The following is a 22,371-nucleotide window of genomic DNA, read 5'->3' on the forward strand; positions in this document are numbered from 1 at the left end:
TCTATCTGTCTTGAGTCCAAAATGTCTGCTAGCAATTAAGTTAGATATTCTACCAATATACAAGCATATAAGGACAAGAAAAATAGAGAATTTTTATTAATACAAGGATATAGGTTATTTTCTGACAGTTTTTCATAGGATTTGGAATTTTTTAGCCATAATTAGTTGTTTGAAAAACAACTTTTCAAAAACTGTTTAAACATCTCCAAATGATGGAGAAATCACAAGAACAATTTTTTTTAAACAGAGAGCATCATAAAGTAGAATACAAAGCACAAACCTTATATGATTATAGTTTGTGTAACTATGACTAAAATGTTTTTAATTAGAAAACTATATTTAATGTGTGTGTGTTTGTTTTTCTTTAGAAAAACAAGTAAGTGAAACTTCAAGGAGCCTAAATGGATACATGTTCTGTCTTAGTTTTAAACCTTTATTTTTCTTTTCATATTAATTCTCAACTTTGCTCTGTCTTTAAAGAAATGACGTTTGGTTACGTAAGTCTTTCTTGGACTTCTGTTCCTAAGGAGATGGAGTAGACATACTTTTTCTTAATTCTCAGGCTAACCACTCTGAAAACTCTGAACATTTTATGTAAAAGAAATGAAAGAAGAATCTGAAAAGTGGATAAAAAAACACATTGACTAATGAACTTAGCAGGAAAAGCAGCAGGGTGGTAAGTTCCGTGGTTTCCTCCTGCCTCACATACCAGACTTATAGTGAACGTATTTTTTTTTCTTAGGAAAAAAAATAGAAAATCTTTGGGAATAAGACTAGGCAAAGTTTTTTTTTAGTAAACACCAAAAGTACACTTCCTAAAAGGAAAAAATGATAAATTGAACTTTGTAAAAATGTTTAAAAAATCTTATGAAATCTTCTGTTAAAAGGATAAAAAGCAGTGTATAAGAAAGTGTTTACTGACTGTGATAAATTACATATTGGTAAAAGACTATTATCTGGAATACATAAAGAACTCTCACAACTTCAGCATTAAAAAATAAACCAACTAGAAAGTGAACAAGAGACATGGAGATTTTTCTCTGAAGAGAATAGACAAATAAACACATGAAAACATGTTCAACTTTGCTAGTCATTAGGGTAATACAGACTATTATCCTAGTGAAATATCACTATACACACACACACACACACACACACATCAGAATAAAACAAAGCTCTAAGTAAATGCTGGTGAGGATGTGGAGATACTATGGTATCCATTGCTGGTGAAATGAATGGCCGCTCTTGGTACGGACATAACAAGAACAAAGGCCAGCATTTGCTTAAAAAATACTAAGTGCAAACTGTCATACAGCCTAACAACTATACTCTGTATTTATCCCAGAGAAATGATCACGTATGTTCACACAAAAATTTATACACAAATGTTCATAACAGTTTCATTTTATAATAGCCTAAAACTGGAAACAGCACAGATGTGCTTCAATGGATGAATGGTTAAACAGACTGAAAAACTTCCATAACATGGAATATGCAGTAATAAAAAGAAATTGACTATTGTCACACACAGTAACCTGGGTGAATCTCCAGAGAATTATGCTGAGTGAAAAAGCCAATCCCAAATGGTTAGGTATAATGTGATTCTATTTCTATATCATTCTTGAAATAGCAATCATACATAAATAGAGAACAAATTACTAGTTTCCAGGGCTTAATGCAGGCTTCCCAGGTGGCTCAGTGGTAAAGAATCCCTGCAAATGCAGGAGACACGGTTCAATCCCTGGGCCCAGGAGATCTCCTGGAGAAGGAAATGGCAACCCACTCCAGTATTCTTGCCTGGAAAATCCCACGGACAGAGGAGTTTGACAGGCTGCAGTCTGTGGGGTCACAAAGAGTTGGAAAGACTCAGTGACTGAGCGTGCATGCATGTATGCAAGGGTCAATGGCTTTGAGTGGGCGGGAAATAGATATGAATATAAAAAAAGCAACATTAGGCATCTTTGTAGTGATGAAAATGTTCTGAATCTTGACTATATCAATATGATATACTGTTTTTGATGTTGTATCAATACTAAAGTTTTGCAAAATTTTGCCATTGGGAAAACTGGGTCAAGTGTATATGATATCTTTGTATTGTTTTTTACAACTGTGTGTGAATCTAGAATGGTCTTAAAACGAGAAGTTATAAAATATATATTTCTTGTCTTCTACCTTCTTTTGGGGCTTCCCGGGTGGCTGGGTGGTAAAGAATCCACCTGCCAATGCAGCAGACCCAGGAGACACGGGTTTGATCCCTGGGTCAGGAAGATCCCCTGGAGTAGGAAATGGCAACCTGCTCCAGCATTCTTGCATGGAAAATTCCATGGACAGAGGAGCCTGGCAGACTACAGTCCATGAAGCCACAAAGAGCTGGACACGACTGAGCATGCGCACATACACACACACACACACACGCACACGCACACCTGTTACACGACTGAGCATGTGCGCACACACACACACGCACACACACACACACACACCTGTTACACGACTGAGCATGTGCGCGCACACACACACGCACACACACACACACACACACCTGTTACACGACTGAGCATGTGCGCGCACACACACACGCACACACACACACACACACACACCTGTTACACGACTGAGCATGTGCGCGCACACACACACGCACACACACACACACCTGTTACACGACTGAGCATGTGCGCGCACACACACGCGCACACACACACACCTGTTACACGACTGAGCATGTGCACGCACACACACACACGCGCGCGCCTGTTTAGTTCAGCTGGTGGGGAAGCTGAGAGAGTGATGCCAGGCATGTGCACACACACACACGTGCACACAGACACACACATGCGCGCCTGTTTAGTTCAGCTGGTGGCGAAGCTGAGAGAGTGATGCCAGGCATGTGCACACACACGCACACACACGCACACACACACGCACGCCTGTTTAGTTCAGCTGGTGGCGAAGCTGAGAGAGTGATGCCAGGCATGTGCACACACGCACACGCACACACACACGCGCGCGCCTGTTTAGTTCAGCTGGTGGGGAAGCTGAGAGAGTGATGCCAGGCATGTGCGCACACACACACGTGCACACAGACACACACACGCACACACACACGCGCCTGTTTAGTTCAGCTGGTGGCGAAGCTGAGAGAGTGATGCCAGGCATGTGCGCACACACACACACACGCACACACACACGCGCGCGCCTGTTTAGTTCAGCTGGTGGGGAAGCTGAGAGAGTGATGCCAGGCATGTGCGCACACACACACACACACGTGCACACAGACACACACACGCACACACACACGCGCCTGTTTAGTTCAGCTGGTGGCGAAGCTGAGAGAGTGATGCCAGGCATGTGCGCACACACACACACACGCACACACACACACGTGCCTGTTTAGTTCAGCTGGTGGGGAAGGTGAGAGAGTGATGCCAGGCATGTGCACACACACACACACGCACACGCACACACACGCACCTGTGTGGTTCAGCTGGTGGGGAAGCTGAGAGAGTGATGCCAGGCATGCGCGCGCACACACACACACACACACACACGCACGCACACACACACACACGCCTGTGTGGTTCAGCTGGTGGCGAAGCTGAGAGAGTGATGCCAGGCATGTGCACACACGCACACGCACACGCACACGCACGCACACACACACACACGCCTGTGTGGTTCAGCTGGTGGGGAAGCTGAGAGTGATGCCAGGCATGTGCACACACACACACACGCCTGTGTGGTTCAGCTGGTGGGGAAGCTGAGAGTGATGCCAGGCATGTGCACACACACACACGCACACGCGCGCCTGTGTGGTTCAGCTGGTGGGGAAGCTGAGAGTGATGCCAGGCATGTGCACACACACACACGCACACGCGTGCCTGTGTGGTTCAGCTGGTGGGGAAGCTGAGAGTGATGCCAGGCATGTGCACACACGCACACGCACACGCACACGCGTGCCTGTGTGGTTCAGCTGGTGGGGAAGCTGAGAGTGATGCCAGGCATGTGCACACACACACACGCACACGCGTGCCTGTGTGGTTCAGCTGGTGGGGAAGCTGAGAGTGATGCCAGGCATGTGCACACACACACACGCACACGCGTGCCTGTGTGGTTCAGCTGGTGGGGAAGCTGAGAGTGATGCCAGGCATGTGCACACACACACACACACACGCACACGCGCGCCTGTGTGGTTCAGCTGGTGGGGAAGCTGAGAGTGATGCCAGGCATGTGCACACACGCACACGCACACGTGCGCCTGTGTGGTTCAGCTGGTGGCGAAGCCGGGAGTGACGCCAGGGAAGCAGAGTGGGAGTTCGAGCACTGCGTTTCCTTGGCCCCCTGCACGGCCCCGTTGCCCTGTGTTCCTATCAAGGGAGTCTTCGTCCCGTGATTCTCTCTATCTGGGCTTTTGTATCCATTTGCTCCCTCTGTCCATTTGCACTGACCTTGGATACACCTGTTTTAACTTGCTCGGGATAGTTAGTGTGGTTTTCTTACCCACTGCCCGGACGTGTGTGCTAAGTCGCTTCAGTCGTGTACCGCTTTGCTCCCCTATGGGCTCCAGACAAGAATACTGGAGACGGTTGCCGTGCCCTCCTCCAGGAGACCTTCATGACCCATGGGTCGAACCCAAGTCTCTTATGTCTAACCTGCGTTGGCAGGTGGATTCTTTACCACTAGCACCGCCTGGGAAAGCCCATTCACTGCCCACAACTTAGCAAAGAAATCATTGATGAAACTCTCCTCAGCTTCTCTTGATCAGAGAGGGCCTTGTGTTTTCTGCTGGTATGTGGACTCATGCAGTCATAGAACGTGAAGCTATGAGACTTGTCAGTCCCTGCATGCGTGTGTACATGCATCATGTGGCAGATAAAGTCCTTGCTGCCATGGACTAGTGAGGAAAGAGAAGGGAATTCTAGCGGAAAGAGAAAGAAATCCACATGTGAATGAATAAGGGAATTTCATATAATTACATAAAGAAAATCTAACATTGTGATGGAATAAGAAGCAATCGTACACATGGTTTGCTTTCGATACTACGGTTTGTGTATAACTCTCTGAGCAGGTAACATTTGAGCTGAGCCTTGAATTATGTGAAGAATCCAGTCATGCAAAGAGCTGGGGGAAGAATTTGGGATGTCTGAGTACAATAAGGGCAATCAGTTTATCGCATTGACTAAGGAGAAATGGAGGTAACAAGTGAGGCCTGAGAGTTCGGCAGGGCCCCTGTGAGGTTTTGTTGCTATTTGTGATACAACTTGGATCATATTCAATTTGAAAGGGGCAGTGATTAGAGTGTTTTCTTCACTATCCATTTATTTAATCTATTATAAGCAAGATTTTGCAGTGAAGTAGTGGGATTTTGCTGAATAAATATATGGCTCTAGGATTCTAGAAGCTTGCAGTTCATTGAAAGAGATAAGATGAACATACAAACAGCTACAATGGAAAGTTCTAGCTAATTTACATAATGATTGATTTTGTTCTAAAAAGAGCAAACCGTTGGGATTATCCATCTGTCTGTCACTTCCACATTTTAGCCTAGTAATTGCTACTCTGGTGAGAACAAAATAAAGAAAAGAGATTCTTGATAAATACCTTTAATTGTTTACAAGTTTTTCAATGTTTTTACCTTTTTACTGATATGGAATCATCTTGGACGCCAAAATGAATAGTAAATTAATGGCACCACTATTTCCCTTTCTTGTGGACAGCTCCTCTTTTTCAATACAATCAGTGCAAGAGATAGTATGTCTCGCTGTAGGAGTTGGTCCAGGGTTATTGCTAGTTTAGATAGTATTTCCTCAAATTTCAGTCTGTGAATTGGACACACCAGAATCTCAGATAATTCTGAATTTTAAAACGTTCTGAACAAACTCCCCAACCTTATCCCTGGGGAGTCTTACTCAATTAGTCAGTGTGTGTATGTTGCAGAGAAGGGTAGAAGAAATTCAGTTTTTAAGTTTCCCAGGTGATTGGAGAAGGACATGGCAACCCAGTCCAGTGTTCTTGCCAAGAAAATCCCATGAACAGAGGAGCCTGGCAGGCTACAGTCCGTGGGGTCACAGAGTTGGACACGACTGAAGAGACTTGGCACACAGGTGATTTGAAGTGCTTGGGTTTAGAAAAAACTGTTTAGTGAACAAACTGGCAAGCAGCAGATCAAATCACATACTCAAAATTAGCGCATCTTTAGGTGATTAACACTCTTTCTATACCTTGGTCTCTCCTTTTTTTTTAATTTTAAACTTTTTGTTTTGTATTGTGGTATAGCTGATTAACAATGTCATGATGGTTTCGTGTGAACTGTGAAGGGACTCAAACATACACGTGTATCCATTCTCCTCCAGACTCTCATGCCATCCAGGCTGCCACATAACACTGAGCAGGGTTCAAAGGTGAGTGTAGCAGTGTCCTGGCAGCACAGTGATGAAAATGGGAAGAAGGAGGCAGACTCAGATTAAAAAAAGTGGATGAACTTGGAGAGGAGGAAGGAGAAATCAAGGATTTCTAAATGGAGACCAGGTAGTAACCTACATTCAGAAATGGAATGTAGAGAAAAGGGCTGGTTTCTGAGAAAATGGTGACCATTTGGCAGTGAGATAAGTGGGCATCCCTGGCTGCTCAAATGGTAGAGAATCTACCTGCAATGCAGGAGACCTGAGTTAGAGCCCTCGATTAGGAAGATTCCCTGGAGGTGGGAATGAGAGCCCACTCCAGTATTCTTGCCTGGAGAATTCCATGGACAGAGGAGCCTGGCAGGCTGCTGTCTATGGGGTTGCAAAGAACCGGATGCGGCTGAGTGACTAAGACACTTCTGCTTTCTATGGGTTTAAACCCGAGGTGACCTGTCAAGGGTGGTGTCTAGCATAGGCGTCTGGCTGAGACTGTGAGCTCTCACTTGATGTGCATTTTCTCAGGTTCCCTTGCAGCCAGCCTAGGGTCAGGTGACTGGGTTCTGGCTAGTGGCGAAGAAATGAGTGAAGCCGCTGCCGGGCCTGACTCGTAAGAACACCCCCTGCAGGCTCTCCAGTAACGTCTCCTCGGCAGCCCTGGGAGGGGCGGGCTCCTAAGGGGTCATCACGAGGTATAGGGGAGTCCAGCAGCCTGGTACCAGGCTTTGCGTGAACAGCAAATAACCTTGCTTCCTTTTTCCTCAACTCTAGTTTAGAAGGACTCCAAAAAAGAGATTCTTGGGGTCCAGTGAACTGTCTTGCAGATTTTCCTTGGTGCTTCCTACTTTCCGTAGGATACAGCTGTCAGTCCACTGGGGGCTGGACTGGAAGACAAACCTGAGAGCTGTCATCACTCCTTTCTCAAGGTTATCCTTTTGGAAACTGTTCATTCTGAAGCCCATTGATCACGCAAGTAGGTTTCTCCTCGGAGGGTCTGCAGGCTCCCTGAAGTGAAGTAAAATGAGTTGTTCAGTCGTGTCAGACTCTTGGTGACCCCGTGGACTACTCAGTCCATGGAATTCTCCAGGCCAGAATACTGCAATGGGTAGCCTTTCCCTTCCCCAGGGGATCTTCCCAACCCAGGGATCGAATCCAGGTCTCCCGCATTGCAGGCGGATTCTTTACCAGTTGAGCCATAAGGGAAGCCCAAGAATACTGGAGCACAGGCTCCCTAATCCCAAACATACTTGAATCATAGAATCTATAACCCTTATTACACTTGAATGAAGTTAAATATTTTAATCCAGTATGCTGTGGCACAGGGTTGCTAAATATGTGGCACCTTGACCCGCTGCCTCAGTGTCTCCTGGGAACTCACTAGAAATACATGTCCTCAGGCTCCACCGAGACCTGTTGAATCTGAGTGTTAACAAGCTGTCCAGGCGACTCTGGAAGATCTTGGGAACTCACTAGAAGTACATGTTCTCAGGCTCCACCGAGACCTGTTGAATCTGAGTGTTAACAAGCCGTCCAGGTGACCCTGGAAGATCCTGGGAACTCACTAGACGTACATGTTCTCAGGCTCCACCGGGACCTGTTGAATCTGAATGTTAAGCCATCCAGGTGACCCTGGAAGAGACTCCGGTTTGAAAACAACTGTACTAGTGGTTATTTAATCTTTCCAACATTTTTTCCGTCCTATTTAAAATGAAGATTGCAAGGACTAATAGATAAAGCACACAGCATTGCAGCTAGCACATAATAGTGCTTGTTATTTTTTGTCAAGGTATAAACAATACACCCTCCCCTCGCCAAGAGATACATCTATGCCACAGCCTTTGGTAACATAGAGCTGAATTCATTGTGCTATCAGGAAAAGAAATATATGGAGGGGAGCCATAATTTATCCAGCAGGAGAAGAACTACACATTTGTTCTTATGTGCTCTAATCATAGCACCAAAGAAAGACCAAAGTGACTTTTTGGTAAGGTAAAGGATTAGAAGAATGTGTAATAATTTCTCATGAAAGTACAAGAAAGCTGATATTAAAGACCTTTAAAGGGATAAATCTCAGCACGTTGCGCTTTTATGTATGCAAGTGATAGAGAGACAGGTATAGAGCTGGAAGAGACGAGAATCCGTGAGGCTGGTACTTTGATTAGAGGAAGGGCTACTGGAATCCAGGTAGGCACCCATCCATTCCCCTTTCAATTTCATCCTTAAAAGTCATACAGATCAGGCCAGCCCCGTTCACCAGTCCTCAGCTACAAAGAGTTGGGAGATGGTACCTCAAGACAGCCCATCTTTTTCAATCATTTTGAAGGAAACTTCAGTGATAAAAGCAGATCTGTGATCAGGTACATTTTAATTCACAGTTAACAAAAGAAACCATCTTCACTATGGATGGTCAAACACCAGCCATTGAAAAGCATAGTATCAATGCAATAGGGGGCGTTAAGCATGGCTGCATGCGCAAGTAGAAACGACTGGTAAAAAGTAAATTGAACACGAAGACACTGATGCTTTGCAAAAGTGGAACAAAAAATGAGCAAAGAATACAAATTACTGGAGATAATGGTTGCTATGGCAATTGTTTGTCCAGAACCTAAACTGTGGTAACTCAGGTAGGAGTAATTGAAAATAAAAGCCCTTAGCAGACCTTCCCCACTATGATTTTGTTCCTGCTGCAGGCTGGGGTAGTATGCCTAAGGATTCTCTCCTCGCCCTGTGGAAGCCCCAGCACAACTGTAATCTGCTAAGAGAGGGTGACCTGCCGGGGCCCCTCGCAGAGCACCAGGTAGTTCTGACATCCTTGGTGTTTGGTAAACACATCAAACATTTCAAGGTGAAGTGTCGCGGCCTGGCACAATTGTTCTGACACCCAACTCCCTGGAAGAGCAAGCGATTTTCTGTCATTAAAAGTGCAAAGCGGTGGGATTTTTTTTTTTTTTTTTTGATCAAGGTTGCAAAATGCTGGGTGGGGAGAAGCAGCACAGCAGCAGTCCCCCCTCTGTGAGGCCGTCCGTGCCTCTTCTCCCACGTCGATGCCCGTCCGTTTGAGGGGCGGCGACGCTCACTGTGACATTCAGAAGACAGGCACCTGTTTGTGGAAAGGCAAGAAAAATCTAGTTTGCAGGCATCCTTGGCTCTTAAATTTGCCTTTCCTGACTCAATATAATGGGTTTTTCTTTTTCATAATCATATTGCTCTGACTGTAGACTTTTCAGATCCTTCTTTTCACTTCTCATATGTCATTCTTTGAATCAGCTTCTAGTAGAAAAGCTGTTCTTGAAGAAGAAAGCAAAAAAAAAAAAAGAGGAATCATATGGGAAGAGGAGGAGAGCTTTGAGGGCAGAAGGAATGTGTAGAAAATAGTCTATTTTCTCCAAAATTCTATAACCATGTTTTATGATCTTTTCATCTTGCACGGTTGGTTGGTGAGAAATGGAGCATTTGCATTTCAAGGTAGACAGAGGCTTTTACTGATGTCCAGTAACCAGGGAAACTTAATGAGAAGTTACAGTGGTTGGATTCGTAACAACTCGTTTTCTGTGGTGGCCAGACAGCAGAAGGCTTTGTATGCACGAATGCAGAAAGTGCACTGCTTGTTAGGTACCACATCTAATTAGCTGGAACCCAAAAAACTTCCACTAATGATATTTTTATGCCAGGAGAGTTTGAGAAATTGCACTTCAGTTTGGATGTTTTAAAACAGTAGGAATTTCCAGAAGTTATACACATAAATAATACAGCTAACAGGGATTGAAGATTAGCGCTCTACATCATGGAATTCTCACCACAACACTTATGAGGTGGTGTGTCTGTTGTCTGTTGCTGCCGCAAAATAATTAGCACAAATTTAGTGATGTTGAAACAACATCCATTTATTATCTCACAGTCTGTAGGTCTGAAGACCAACATAGACCTCACTGGGCTAAAAGCAAGCTGACGTCTCAATGTAGGGTCGTCAGTTGTAATAAATGTACCATCTGGTGGGGAATGTGGATGATGAGGGGACATATGCATGTAGGGAGAAGGGGGTAGATGTGGAATCTCTGTACTATACCTTCTTTTCTATCTTGCTGTGAACTAACTGATCAAACCAGTCAATCCTAAAGGAAATCAACCCTGAATATTCATTGGAAGGGCTATTGCTGAAGCTCCAATACTTTGGCCACCTATGCGAAGAGTGGACTCATTGGAAGAGACCCTGATGTTGGGAAAGATGGAAGGCAAAAGGAGAAGAGGGTGGCAGAGGATGAGATGGTTAGACAGCAGCACTGACTCAATAGAGATGAAATTGAGCAAATGCAGGGAGACAGTGGAGGACAGAGGAGGTGCTGTAGTCCATGGGGTCGCAAAGAGTCAGACATGACTTAGCGACTGGAAAACAGCAACGTAAAAATAAAATAAACATTTTTAAATAAATTAAAAGTTAAAAATAAAAATGGAGGGAGATGGTGGAGAGTTTCAGGAGGGAGGGGATGTGTGTGTACCTATGGCGATTCGTGCTGAGGTTTGACGGAAAACAGCAAAATTCTGTAAAGCATTTATCCTTCAATAAAAAATAAATTTAAAAAATTAAAAAAAAGAAAATAAGACTAAAACCATGCCCTGAGTCCATTCTGGACCTTGAAAAATAAAGACACAGAGAATTCCTGAACCCAATCCTCAGCCTGGAGCCCAGCTCAGACCAGGCAAATAAGGGGACCCCTGCTGGCCTGCAGATCTGTAAGTGAGAAAAGAATATACTTGTTTTTGTAAACCACTGAACTTTTGAGGTTGTTTGTAGAGTAACAATATTATAGAAAGAACAAATTTACACTCCCAGAAGGAAAACTCCCACTAATAATCTCCACGGTCTAAAAAGCCATGTGTTTTGCAGGCAACAAACCTTGTTACCCTATTCATATCTGAAAGGTGTCCAGAGGTCTTGCCATAAACAAAAATTGTCCGCAGGGATGACTCATGTCAACTGGTGGCTAAAAAGCCCAGTCTGATTCTAGAGAGGCCAGTGTTGGAAGGCACATGTCAGAGAGACATCTCCCATAACTCTTTTGTTAGATATTAGCTTGAATCAAAATATGCCATTTACTTTGTAATCCTGTCCTTGTTTGTTAAACCTTCCCATGTGGGAAATATTAATACCTGCTTCATTCAGTTGTTATTAAGATTAAATGAGAATACCCAGCACCTAAAATTCATAGCACAGTGTCTGCTGCATGGGAAGAGATTAGTAAATGTTAAGTGCCGACACTTGGAAAGACAAAGATGGTTGCATTTGTTAATTCTTTCTTTATTGAATCAATTTCTGCCAAAGGTATCACAGATGTTTTATTCTTTTAAGAATAGTAATACTTGAAAAATAAGCTAATTGGTGTAACAACCTTAGACAGATGGTTGGGGTTTACACAATATAAAAGAAAATATTTTTAAGTAAGGAAAAGAATCATCCATGTGATAACCTCAAAAACCTGTGAAAAAAGAAAAAGGTGAATAATTAGCAAAATCATTCAGCGTATACTATTTTACAAATAAGTATAAAGCATTATTTGGATAAGTCAATTACTAGAAACTTGGATATACCCCAGTTAAAAGAAAAAAGCATCAATTTAGAATTCAAGTGTAATAAGATTGTCACAACGTGAACCAGCTTGTTGACATTCAGAGAATTCTAGGCTTGCTTGCCAAATTAATGGATTAGACTCTCTCAACAGTATTGGATTCAGCAACGTAAACGTCTTAAGAAATAACCTGAATAAAGAAAGATACACGCTCAGTTGTGTCTAACTCTTTGTGGCCCCAAGGACTGTAACCTGCCAAGCTCCTCTGTCCGTGGAAGTTTCCAGGACAGTGGGTTGCCATTTCTATGGCCCAACCGTGAATGCTAAAGAAGCAAAGTTGAACGGTTCTATGAAGACCTATAAGACATTCTAGAACTAACACCAAAAAAGATGTCCTTTTCATCATAGGGGACTGGAGTGCAAAAGTAGGAGGTCAAGAGATACCTGGAGTAACAGGCAAATTTGTCCTTGGAGTACAGAATGAAGCAGGGCAAAGGCTAACAGAGTTTTGCCAAGAGAATGCACTGGTCATAGCAAACACACTCTTCCAACAACACAAGAGAAGACTCTACACATGGACATCACCAGATGGTCAACACTGAAATCAGATTGATTATATTCTTTGCACCCAAAGATGGAGAAGCTCTATACAGTCAGCAAAAACCAGACTGGGAGCTTACTGTAGCTCAGATCATGAACTCCTTATTGCCAAATTCAGACTTAAATTGAAGAAATTAGGGAAAACCACTAGGCCATTCAAGTATGACCTAAATCAAATTCCTTATGATTATACAGTGGAAGAGACAAATAGATTGAAGAGATTAGATCTGATAGAGTTCCTGAAGAACTGTGGACAGAAGTTCGTAACATTCTACAGGAGACAGTGATCAAAACTATATACAAGAAAAAGAAATGCAAAAAGACAAAATGGCTCTCTGAGGAGGCCTTAGAAGCAGCTGAGAAAAGTAGCTGGCAAAAGGCAAAGGAGAAAAGGAAAGATATACCCATCTGAATGCAGAGTTCCAAAGAACAGCAAGGAGAGATAAGAAAGCTTTTTAAGTGAACAGTACAAAGAAATAGAGGAAAACAACAGAATGGGAAAGACTAGAGATCTCCTCAAGAAAATTAGAGATGCCAAGGGAACATTTCATGCAAAGATGTACTCAATAAAGGACAGAAATGGTAGGGACCTAACAGAAGCAGAAGATATTAAGAAGAGGTGGCAAGAATACACAGAACTGTACAAAAAAGATCTTCATGACCCAGATAATCACAATGGTGTGATCACTCACCTAGAGCTAGACATCCTGGAATGGGAAGTCCACTGGGCCTTAGGAAGCATCACTACGAACAAAGCTAGTGGAGGTGATGGAATTCCAGCTGAGCTATTTCAAATCCTAAAAGATGATGCTGTTTAAGTGCTGCAGTCAATATGCCAGCAAATCTGGAAAACTCAGCAGTGGCCACAGGACTGGAAAAGGTCAGTTTTCATTCCAGTCCTAAAGAAGGGCAATTCCAAAGAATGTTCCAACTACCACACAGTTGCACTCATTTCACATGCTAGAAAGTAATGCTCAAAATCCTTCAAGCTAGGCTTCAGCAGTATGTGAACTGATAATTTCCAGATATACAAGCTGTATTTAGAAAAGGCAGAGGAACCAGAGATCAAATTGCCAACATCCATTGAATCATTGAAAAAGCAAGAGAATTCCAGAAAAACGTCTATTTCTGCTTCATTGACTACACTAAAGCCTTTGACTATGTAGATCACAACAAACTGTGGAAAATTCTTCAAGAGGTGGGAATACCAGACCACCTTACCTGCCTCCGGAGGAATTTGTATGCAGGTCAAGAAGCAACAGTTGGAACTGGACATGGAACATAGACTGGTTCAAAATTGGGAAAGGAGTTTATCAAGGCTGTATATTGTCACCTTGCTGATTTAACTTATATGTGGAGTACATCATATGACATGCCAGTCTGGATGAAGCACAAGCTGGAATCAAGATTGCAGGAAGAAATATCAATAACCTCTGATATGCAGATGACACCAGCCTTATAGCAGAAAGTAAAAGAGGAATTAAAGAGCTTCTTGATGAAGGTGAAAGAGGAGAGTGAAAAAGATGGCTTAAAGCTCAACATTCAGAAAACTAAGATCAAGGCATCCGGTCCCATCACTTCATGGCAAATACATGTTGAAAGAATGGAAACAGTGAGAGACTTTATTTTTGGGGGCTCCAAAATCACTGCAGATGGTGACTGCAGCCATGAAATTAAAAGACGCTTGCTCCTTGGAAGAAAAGCAATGACCATTCTAGACAGTGTATTAAAAAGCAGAGACATTCCTTTGCCAACAAAGGTCTGTTTAGTCAAAGCTATGGTTTCTCCAGTGGTCATGTAAAGAAGGCTGAGTGCCAAAGAATTGATGCCTTCCAACTGTGATGGTGGAGAAGACTGAGAATCCCTTGAACAATGGGGAGATCAAACCAGTCAATACTAAAGGAAATCAACCCTGAATGCTTATTGGAAGGACTGATGCTGAAGCTCCAATAGTTTGGCTAGCTGATGTGAAGAGCCTGATGCTGGGAAAGACTGAAGAAGGCAGAATGAGAAGGGGATGACAGAGGATGAGATGATTGCTGGCATCAGTGACTCAATGGACGTGAGTCTGAGCAAACTGTGGGAGATGGTGAATGACAGGGAAGCCTGGCGAGCTGCAGTCCATGGGGCCACAAAGGGTTGAACAGGGCTGAGCAACTAAACAGCAATGACAAAGGGGATGTTCCTGACCCAGGGATCGAAGTGAGTCTCTTGAATGGCAGGTGGTTTCTTTACCGCTAGTGCCACCTGGGGAGCCCCTGAAGAAAGGTGTATCCGTTTAGTTACGCCTGCATAACAAAGCACTCCACAGCTCAGCGACCTGGAGCCACAGGCCTTCAGTGCTCCTGTCCCTGGTCAGTGGAGCCGAGCGGTCTGCTATACCTTCACTCTGTTGTCTTTGCTCAGCTGCGGGTTGGTGGGGACCTTCCACGGACTAGAGCATTGATCAGCATCTTCAGCAGACTCATTGTTCCACATGTTCTCTCATTCCCAGAAGGCTATCCTGGGACTTTCTTGGTAGTTCAGAGTTTAAAGAATCTGCCTGCAGTGTAAGAGACCAGGATTCCATCCCTGGGTTGAGAAGATCCCCTGGAGAAAGGAATGGCTACCCACTCCAATATCCTAGCCTGGAGAATCCCATGGACAGGGGAGCCTGGTGGTTACAGTCCATGGGGTCGCAAAGAGTTGGACACGACTGGGCGACCAACACCCACATAGTGCATATGTTCGTTTGACAGTCTCGGGAGTCCAGATAAAAACGGAAGTGTCCGGACTTCCGAAAGCCAGGGTTGGAACTGACATTCGTTCCCACCACGTTCTGTTGACCTCATTCCAGAGACAGGTGTCTCAGATTTAAGAAGTGAGGGATATACTTCATTCTTGATGGGAAGAGCTATGAAGTCACACAGTGGAAAACTTGGGTACAGGGAAGAGTGGAAAGCTGGAGACATTTTTAAGAGAAAGAAAGAGAAGTCACTCAGTCACACGTGTCGGACTCTTTCCGACGCTGTGGACTGTAGCCTACCAGGCTCCTCCGTCCATGGGATTTTCCAGGCAAGAATACTGGAGTGGGTTGCCATTTCCTTCTCTAGGGGATCTTCCTGACTCAGGGATCGAACCCGGGTCTCCTAAATTGCAGGCAGACACTTTACCATCTGAGCCACCAGGAAAGCTAGAAATTTATCACTAAAGATCCAGCCAAACTTTTCAGGTATAGCCTTGTGGACAGGTGGAGGTGGATGAGCCCTGGCTCACACCTATAGTGGACTGTTGTCATAGTTTTATTTCTTGGGGGAAGTTCAGTAGGTTAAAAGAGTACTTTCTTAAGACACCTGTGGGGCTTCCCAGGTGGCTCAGTGGTAAAAAAAACCCTCCTGCCAATGCAGGAGACATGGGTTCAATTCCTGAGTCGGGAAGATCCCCTGGAGAAGGAAATGGCAGCCCACTCCAGTATTCTTGCCTGGGAAATCCCATGGACAGAGGGGTCTTGCAGGCTACAATCGTTGAGGTCACAGAAGAGTTGGACGTGACTTAGCGATTAAACAGCAGCAAGGAGTGAGGAATATTTTACACCTATGCGAAAAAGCCTAACAGAAAGGGGGCAGAACAGATAGACCTGTGTGTCAGCAGATGGAGCAGCAGGAGGCTCTGACGCGATGAGGTCAGCAGAGGACCCCTGGCGCGGGCCTCGCGTCTCGGCGTGGTGGCGCCATTGAGAGAAGGCGGCAGCATTTGCAGGCAGTTGTTTAAGGGGCTTGTGGCCCATCTGCGGGCTCTGAGAGCAGAAGTAGGAGAATGCAAGAGTGATTAAAGGGAAGGCGCACCATCCTGGATCATAGGGCATTTCTCTAAGTGTATGTGAGATATCCTTAGTGGAAGCCCAGAGATAATTTTATGAAAACATATCAGAAGTGAAAATAAAAAAGTTGATGATGTTATAAGAAAGGTAGATAGTAGTAATAAGATTAGTAGGAACTAGAGAGTTCCTCCCTCCTTCCTTCCTTCCCTCCCATCTCCCTTCCTTCCTCCTTCCCTCCTTTCTTTCTCTGTCCCTACCTCTCTCATCTCTTCTTTCCTCACTTTCTTCCTTTCTTTAATATCTAGGTACTGAAAAGTTAAAATCTTTGCCAGGCACAAAGAAAATTCATGAGTAATCACTGGGCTAATGAACAATTGCAATTTGCATTTTATTTTTTTAAGTGAAAAAGAATTGTCCAAAGTTTTTTTTTTTAAACTCTTTTTGGAATATAATTGCTCAACAATGTTTGTTTCTCCTGTGGAACGTGACTCAGCTGTGTGTATGGCATACTTCCCCTCCCGCTTGAGTCTCCCTCCCACCCCTCCCACCCCATCCGTCTAAGTGTTCATGGAGCACCAAGCTGAGCTCCCTGAGCCAGAGCAATTTTCATTTTAAAAAGAGCAATAATGAAATATGAGCTGTATCTTTTACAGATGATGATAAACTTTGCATTTGGCTAATATTAATGTGTGGCTTTTTGTTTTGATGAGAAACTGTGTTCAGGTTAATGAACAGGGACCGTCACCGTGTGGTGAAGATACTGCAGGAAGAGGGGCCAGTAGCTCTATCTCTCTATGTCAGTTCTTCTGAATCTCTCTCCAGGGTCTCAGAGGAGTTTAGTGAGTCAGCTTTAGGGCTCCCTTTCATCTGACTTTATTCAAGTTTTAGGTGAATGTATAGTACTTGTGTCGTCTGAGAAGAAGATCCATGCATTTTATCAGTTTTCAGTCGTCCTTATCTAACTTATAAGCTCGAACTGATTTTCTTCACGTCAGGCAAACAAAACAGATCAAGGACTATGCTCTAGTCTCTGCTCATAAGGAACAGTGGGATCTTTCATAAGCTATTGAATTTTACGTGTCTCAGTTTCCATATATTTGTGATGGGATTATTGTTCTTTAACTCAGAGAATTGGGATGGAAATATGAAAAAAAGTATAAAAATTTAAACTACACACAGAAAAGATTTCATGGTATTCCTGCTTTTCTCTATCACGACCGAGCCATCTAGCCTTAATTATGGGTCAGTCTCTACTTCTACTAGTTATGTGTGGATAAGTTTCCAACCTCAGAACATTCAGAGCCCCACGGGCCCACGGTTTGCAGTGCCTACAATGTTCAATAATCACGGTATGATTTGATTTCTTCACACGGGGTCTCTTTACAGTTAGAAAGGTAAACATTCCGGGTTACCTTTTTGTCTCAGTTTAAGCCTAATGAGTCCAGTGCTATCTCATTTTTTTGTATGAGATTGGTGGCACAGTGATAATAAGTTTTTTCCTAGCAACTCAATTATTTTTAATGATTTACACATGATAATTACTGTTGACAGATGTCCAGATCCTGAGAGCAAGGAAATATTCATTTCCAAGTTTAGTTTTATGTTTTCCATTGATTGAAGCTTTTGGCAATGATTAGCTATCAGAGACTGAGAAATGTCAAGGAAAAGTGAGAAGAGAAGTAGACAAACAGGCAATTGAGACTTAAAGATCAAGCAGAAAAAAATCATTTAAAAAAGAAATTTGTACAGAAAAGCAGAGATAATATTTTTGTATTGTCTGAGACTTTTGGTTGAAAGTCAAACAAATTAAATTTGTAATGACTTAAGCAAAGAAAGAATTTATTAATACTAATTCACATGACCTGAACATCTAATGTTGCCCAAGCTTTAGGCCTGGCTGGTTCTGGGGGATCGAAGGATTTTGAGAGTGCATCTTCCTTCCTATTTCCTGGGTTTAGCTCTTTATCTGTTGGCTCCTCTGTAAGCTCTCTCTCACTCTACTTAGGGCTCCCTGGCAACTATAGACATATATTCCCTTGTAGCTCACAGTCCTAGTGAAAAGTGGGTTTTCTTTCTGACTGTTTTCTCTGAAGTCTTAGAATTAAGTTTTGTTAGCTTGTCTTCGGTATTATACCCGTGAAAGACCCAACTAATATGTGTGTGAGATAGAGCTGTCTGAATAACCAGTTGTGATTCATGTATCTACAACCAGAGCTAGGGGGTAAGGCTCACCCATAGAAAGAGCATAGTACCCCACAGGAAAAATCGAAGTTCAATTTCAAGACAAACAGGTAAACCAAAAACAACTCTATAGCACTGTGCTTAAAAATTAGCTTGTAAAAATCATCTTGAGTTTCTATTGTCATCAAATATTAAGAATCATAGGGACTTTGGATCTTCTATATCAAATTTGCCTTTCAGAGGTATGAATTCTAAAACAGGACTTCAGAGGCTTATTCAGAATTTCACCGTGAATAATGGGGCCAAGAAAGAAACCCAGGACTTCATATTTTTACCATATTATCTAGAGATAATGATTACATTTGCAGATAGAGTCATAGCTATTATGTTTTACTTTGGAGTGAACCTTTTCCCCTTCTCTGTCTTTCTGTTCTCATTTCCTTCAATACATATTCATTGGAGACCTATTAATACTATAATCCAAGCCATCTTCTTCCAACTCTTTATTGAGAATTTGTTCTGTGCTTAGCCTTGATTCAACATGTATTTGATAAACAGTTTATATTCCAATTACGGTACCAAGCACTGGAAATAAAATTACAGATAGCATATTCTAGAGGGGAAGAAGGACAATTAATAAAATAATTGGTTATGATGAGTGCTTTTTTGGGCAAATAACAGGTAAGAGTAAGGAAAAATATAGATATGAAAGCTTAGCCTGAAAGATGAAAAGAAACTAGCCTGAAAGCCAGGAGGGAGAGTATTTCAGGGGGAAAGATTCTCAGAAGGACTGAAGCTAGAGTTTCATGAAGCAGAAGTTTGGTTAGTGCTTAGGGAAGAAATTGGCCAGTTCTGTAAACGTTCCTGGCGTCGCAGGCCAGGTGGTTTCTGCTCCTCAGCTCTGCTGTTGTGGCTGGAAAGTGACTTGGGGCAATGTGTAAACAGATGGGCATGGCTTGCATTATAATAAAACTTTATTTACAGACACATATGGAAGACAGAATTCCCTTGATCCAGGGAATGGAGATTGAGAGAGACGGGCGTTGGCCTCCGGACCGGCAGGAAGCTTGAAACCTGCGGCGGCCTGATGTCAGGATGGAATCAACTTCGGTCAGAAAGGGTCCAGGTGTTTGTTTAAGGCCATGATTTTAAGAGAAGTTCTTTTCTTTCTTTTAAAAAAGTTATCATCAACATTCAAGTAGCAGGTCGCGTTGAAAGCCGTCTCTGCACAGCATGGGCTGGGGTGAGCAGAAGGCCTCTCCTCCCTGGCCTCAGTTATTTCCCCTGTATGTCTGCCTGGTACGAGGTCCTCCCACTTGGCTTCGGACACCACCATTTCCTTGGGTCGGATAGCAGGGATGGAAAATTATGTCCAAGTGAGTAACACGATAGCACTGAGGACAGTGACGAAAACTAGTCAGGAGAGACATGCACACTCTCAGTGAACCAGGTGAGGCGACCCCGGACAAGCCCTACGCATGTCTCTTCCTTGGGGTTCCGCCGAAGTGAAATGTTTAACAAACTCTGTCTTCTATTTTTCCAGTTACGAAGCAGTCTTTGATGTATATTTCAGTCCTGTGGTGGTATTTTTCTTACCATGGTAGTATCACTTTGGAGACATCAGTTGAATACATCTTTTTTTCTGAAATTCTGAGTTTGGGAAAGAACTATTTTCATATTTACTAATGAAACAGGGAAGGATGAACTAAAAGGATCAGAAGAAACTCTGATGCACTACAATCAAAAAAGAAAGTGAGTTTAATACAATTAGGGGCACATGTAGTTCATTTTGGAGACTCCCCACAGGAAACAAATTGCTGGTCCACCATTCCAAGATCCTTCAATCATGTCAAAATGTATCCTGATTGTCAGTAGTAGGGGTTGATTGGCACACTTTACCACTTTCCTGTTTAGCAGTTTTGGGAGAAAATGAAAGCAATATCGATGTAAAAAGTTAGAACATTCATCAGCTGAAAATTGCTCATCAGAAGCATTGTTGTGCTAATGATACTGTTGAAATGGACTTGCCTGTCAAAAAGGGGTATCTTCCTCTGAACCAGGGAGGTCCATCCCTTTGATGAGGAAGTTTCAGCACAGCATTGTGCTGGAACCCTGGCGGTGGGCCCCACTCGCAGTACCTGTCATCTTAAGCCCTTTCAGTCTCATCTGTTCAGCCAGGTTATGTCAAGTTTAAGAGGAATTTCATTTCTGTTTTCCCTCACACCTAAGAGATAATGATTATACTCCATCATGAAATATCACTGTGTACTTGGTTAATAGGAAACAGAGCTCACACTGTTTTTGGTTGTGCTGATTTTCACGTATTCTGTGCCTTATTAATGTTTTAAAGTAACTTTTCCCTGCCATATAATAGTAATCTATGTTTGTTGGTTTGGAAAATAAAATGGAAAAATTAGAGAAGTAAAAAGCAATGCATAATATTTTCTTTGGGCTTCCCAGGTGGCACTAGTGGTAAAAAAAACCCACCTGTCGGTGCAGGAGACTCACGTTTGATGCTTGGGTCGGGAAGATCCCCTGGAGGAGGGCAGGGCCACACACTCCAGCTTTCCTTCCTGGAGAATCCCATGGATGGGGGAACCTAGTGGGCTACAGTCCATGCAGTGGCAAAGAGTCGGGCATGACTTTAGCGATATAGCACAACACGGCCATATTTTCTTCAGTCAGTTCAGTTCAGTTCAGGCGCTCAGTCGTGTCCAACTCTTTGCAACCCCATGAATCACAGCACGCCAGACCTCCCTGACCATCACCAACTCCCGCAGTCTACCCAAACCCATGTCCATCGAGTCGGTGATGCCATCCAACCATCTCATCCTCTGTCATCCCCTTCTCCTCCTGCCCCCAATCCTTTCCAGCATCAGGGTCTTTTCCAATGAGTCAACTCTTTGCATGAGGTGGCCAAAGTATTGGAGTTTCAGCTTCAACATCAGTCCTTCCAATGAACACCCAGGACTGATGTCCTTTAGGATGGACTGGTTGGATCTCCTTGCAGTCCAAGGGACTCTCAGGAGTCTTCTCCAGCACCACAGTTCAAAAGCATCAATTCTTCGGCGCTCAGCTTTCTTCACCGTCCAACTCTCACATCCATACATGACCACTGGAAAAACCATAGCCTCGACTAGACAGACCTTTGTTGGCAAAGTGATGTCTCTGCTTTTAAATATGCTGTCTAGGTTGGTCATAACCTTCCTTCTAAGGAGTAAACATCTTTTAATTTCATGGCTGCTATCACCATCTGCAGTGGTTTTGGAGCCCCCAAAAATAAAGTCTGACACATTCAAGGTCAGGAGGGGCCATCGTGAGTAGATACCCCTTGTCCAAGGTCAGGAGCAACAGCTACACTTTGCTGGAGCAGCCATGAAGAGATACCCCACGTCCAAGGTAAGAGAAACCCAAGTAAGACGGTAGGTGTTGCAAGAGGACATCAGAGGGCAGACACACTGAAACTAAAATTACAGAAAACTAGCTAATCTGATCACATGGACCACAGCCTTGTCTATCTCAGTGAAACTAAGCCATGCCGGGTGGGGCCACCCAAGACAGGTGGGGCCACCCAAGACGGATGGGTCATGGTGGAGAGGTCTGACAGAATGTGGTCCACTGGAGAAGGGCATGGCAAACCACTTCAGTATTGTTGCCTTGAGAACCCCATGAACAGTATGAAAAGGCAAAAAGATAGCACACTGAAAGAGGAACTCCCCAGGTCGGTAGGTGCCCAATATGCTACTGGAGGTCAGTGGAGAAATAACTCCAGAAGGAATGATGGGATGGAGCCAAAGCAAAAACAGTACCCAACTGTGGATGTGACTGG

The 22,371-nt window shown here is 43.5% G+C and overlaps 1 long non-coding RNA gene across 3 annotated transcripts in view; it reads left to right on the forward strand.

Moving 5' to 3' along the window:
* Positions 1-22,371, forward strand: part of LOC145532423 (uncharacterized) — a 600,217-nt gene that overhangs the window by 163,730 nt on the left and 414,116 nt on the right. Inside the window, exons 8-9 of one of the 3 annotated variants that reach the window (XR_014073224.1) lie at positions 563-676; positions 19,527-20,970. The exons of the other annotated variants lie outside the window; for them this stretch is intronic. This is a non-coding gene — a long non-coding RNA (uncharacterized LOC145532423). Of the gene's footprint in view, positions 1-562; positions 677-19,526; positions 20,971-22,371 lie in introns of those variants that run through there. 3 annotated transcript variants of the gene reach the window in all.

This window comes from Giraffa tippelskirchi, chromosome 13 (genome assembly GCF_054371585.1).
Source record: "Giraffa tippelskirchi isolate mGirTip1 chromosome 13, T2T-mGirTip1v1.2.pri, whole genome shotgun sequence".
NCBI lineage: Eukaryota > Metazoa > Chordata > Mammalia > Artiodactyla > Giraffidae > Giraffa > Giraffa tippelskirchi.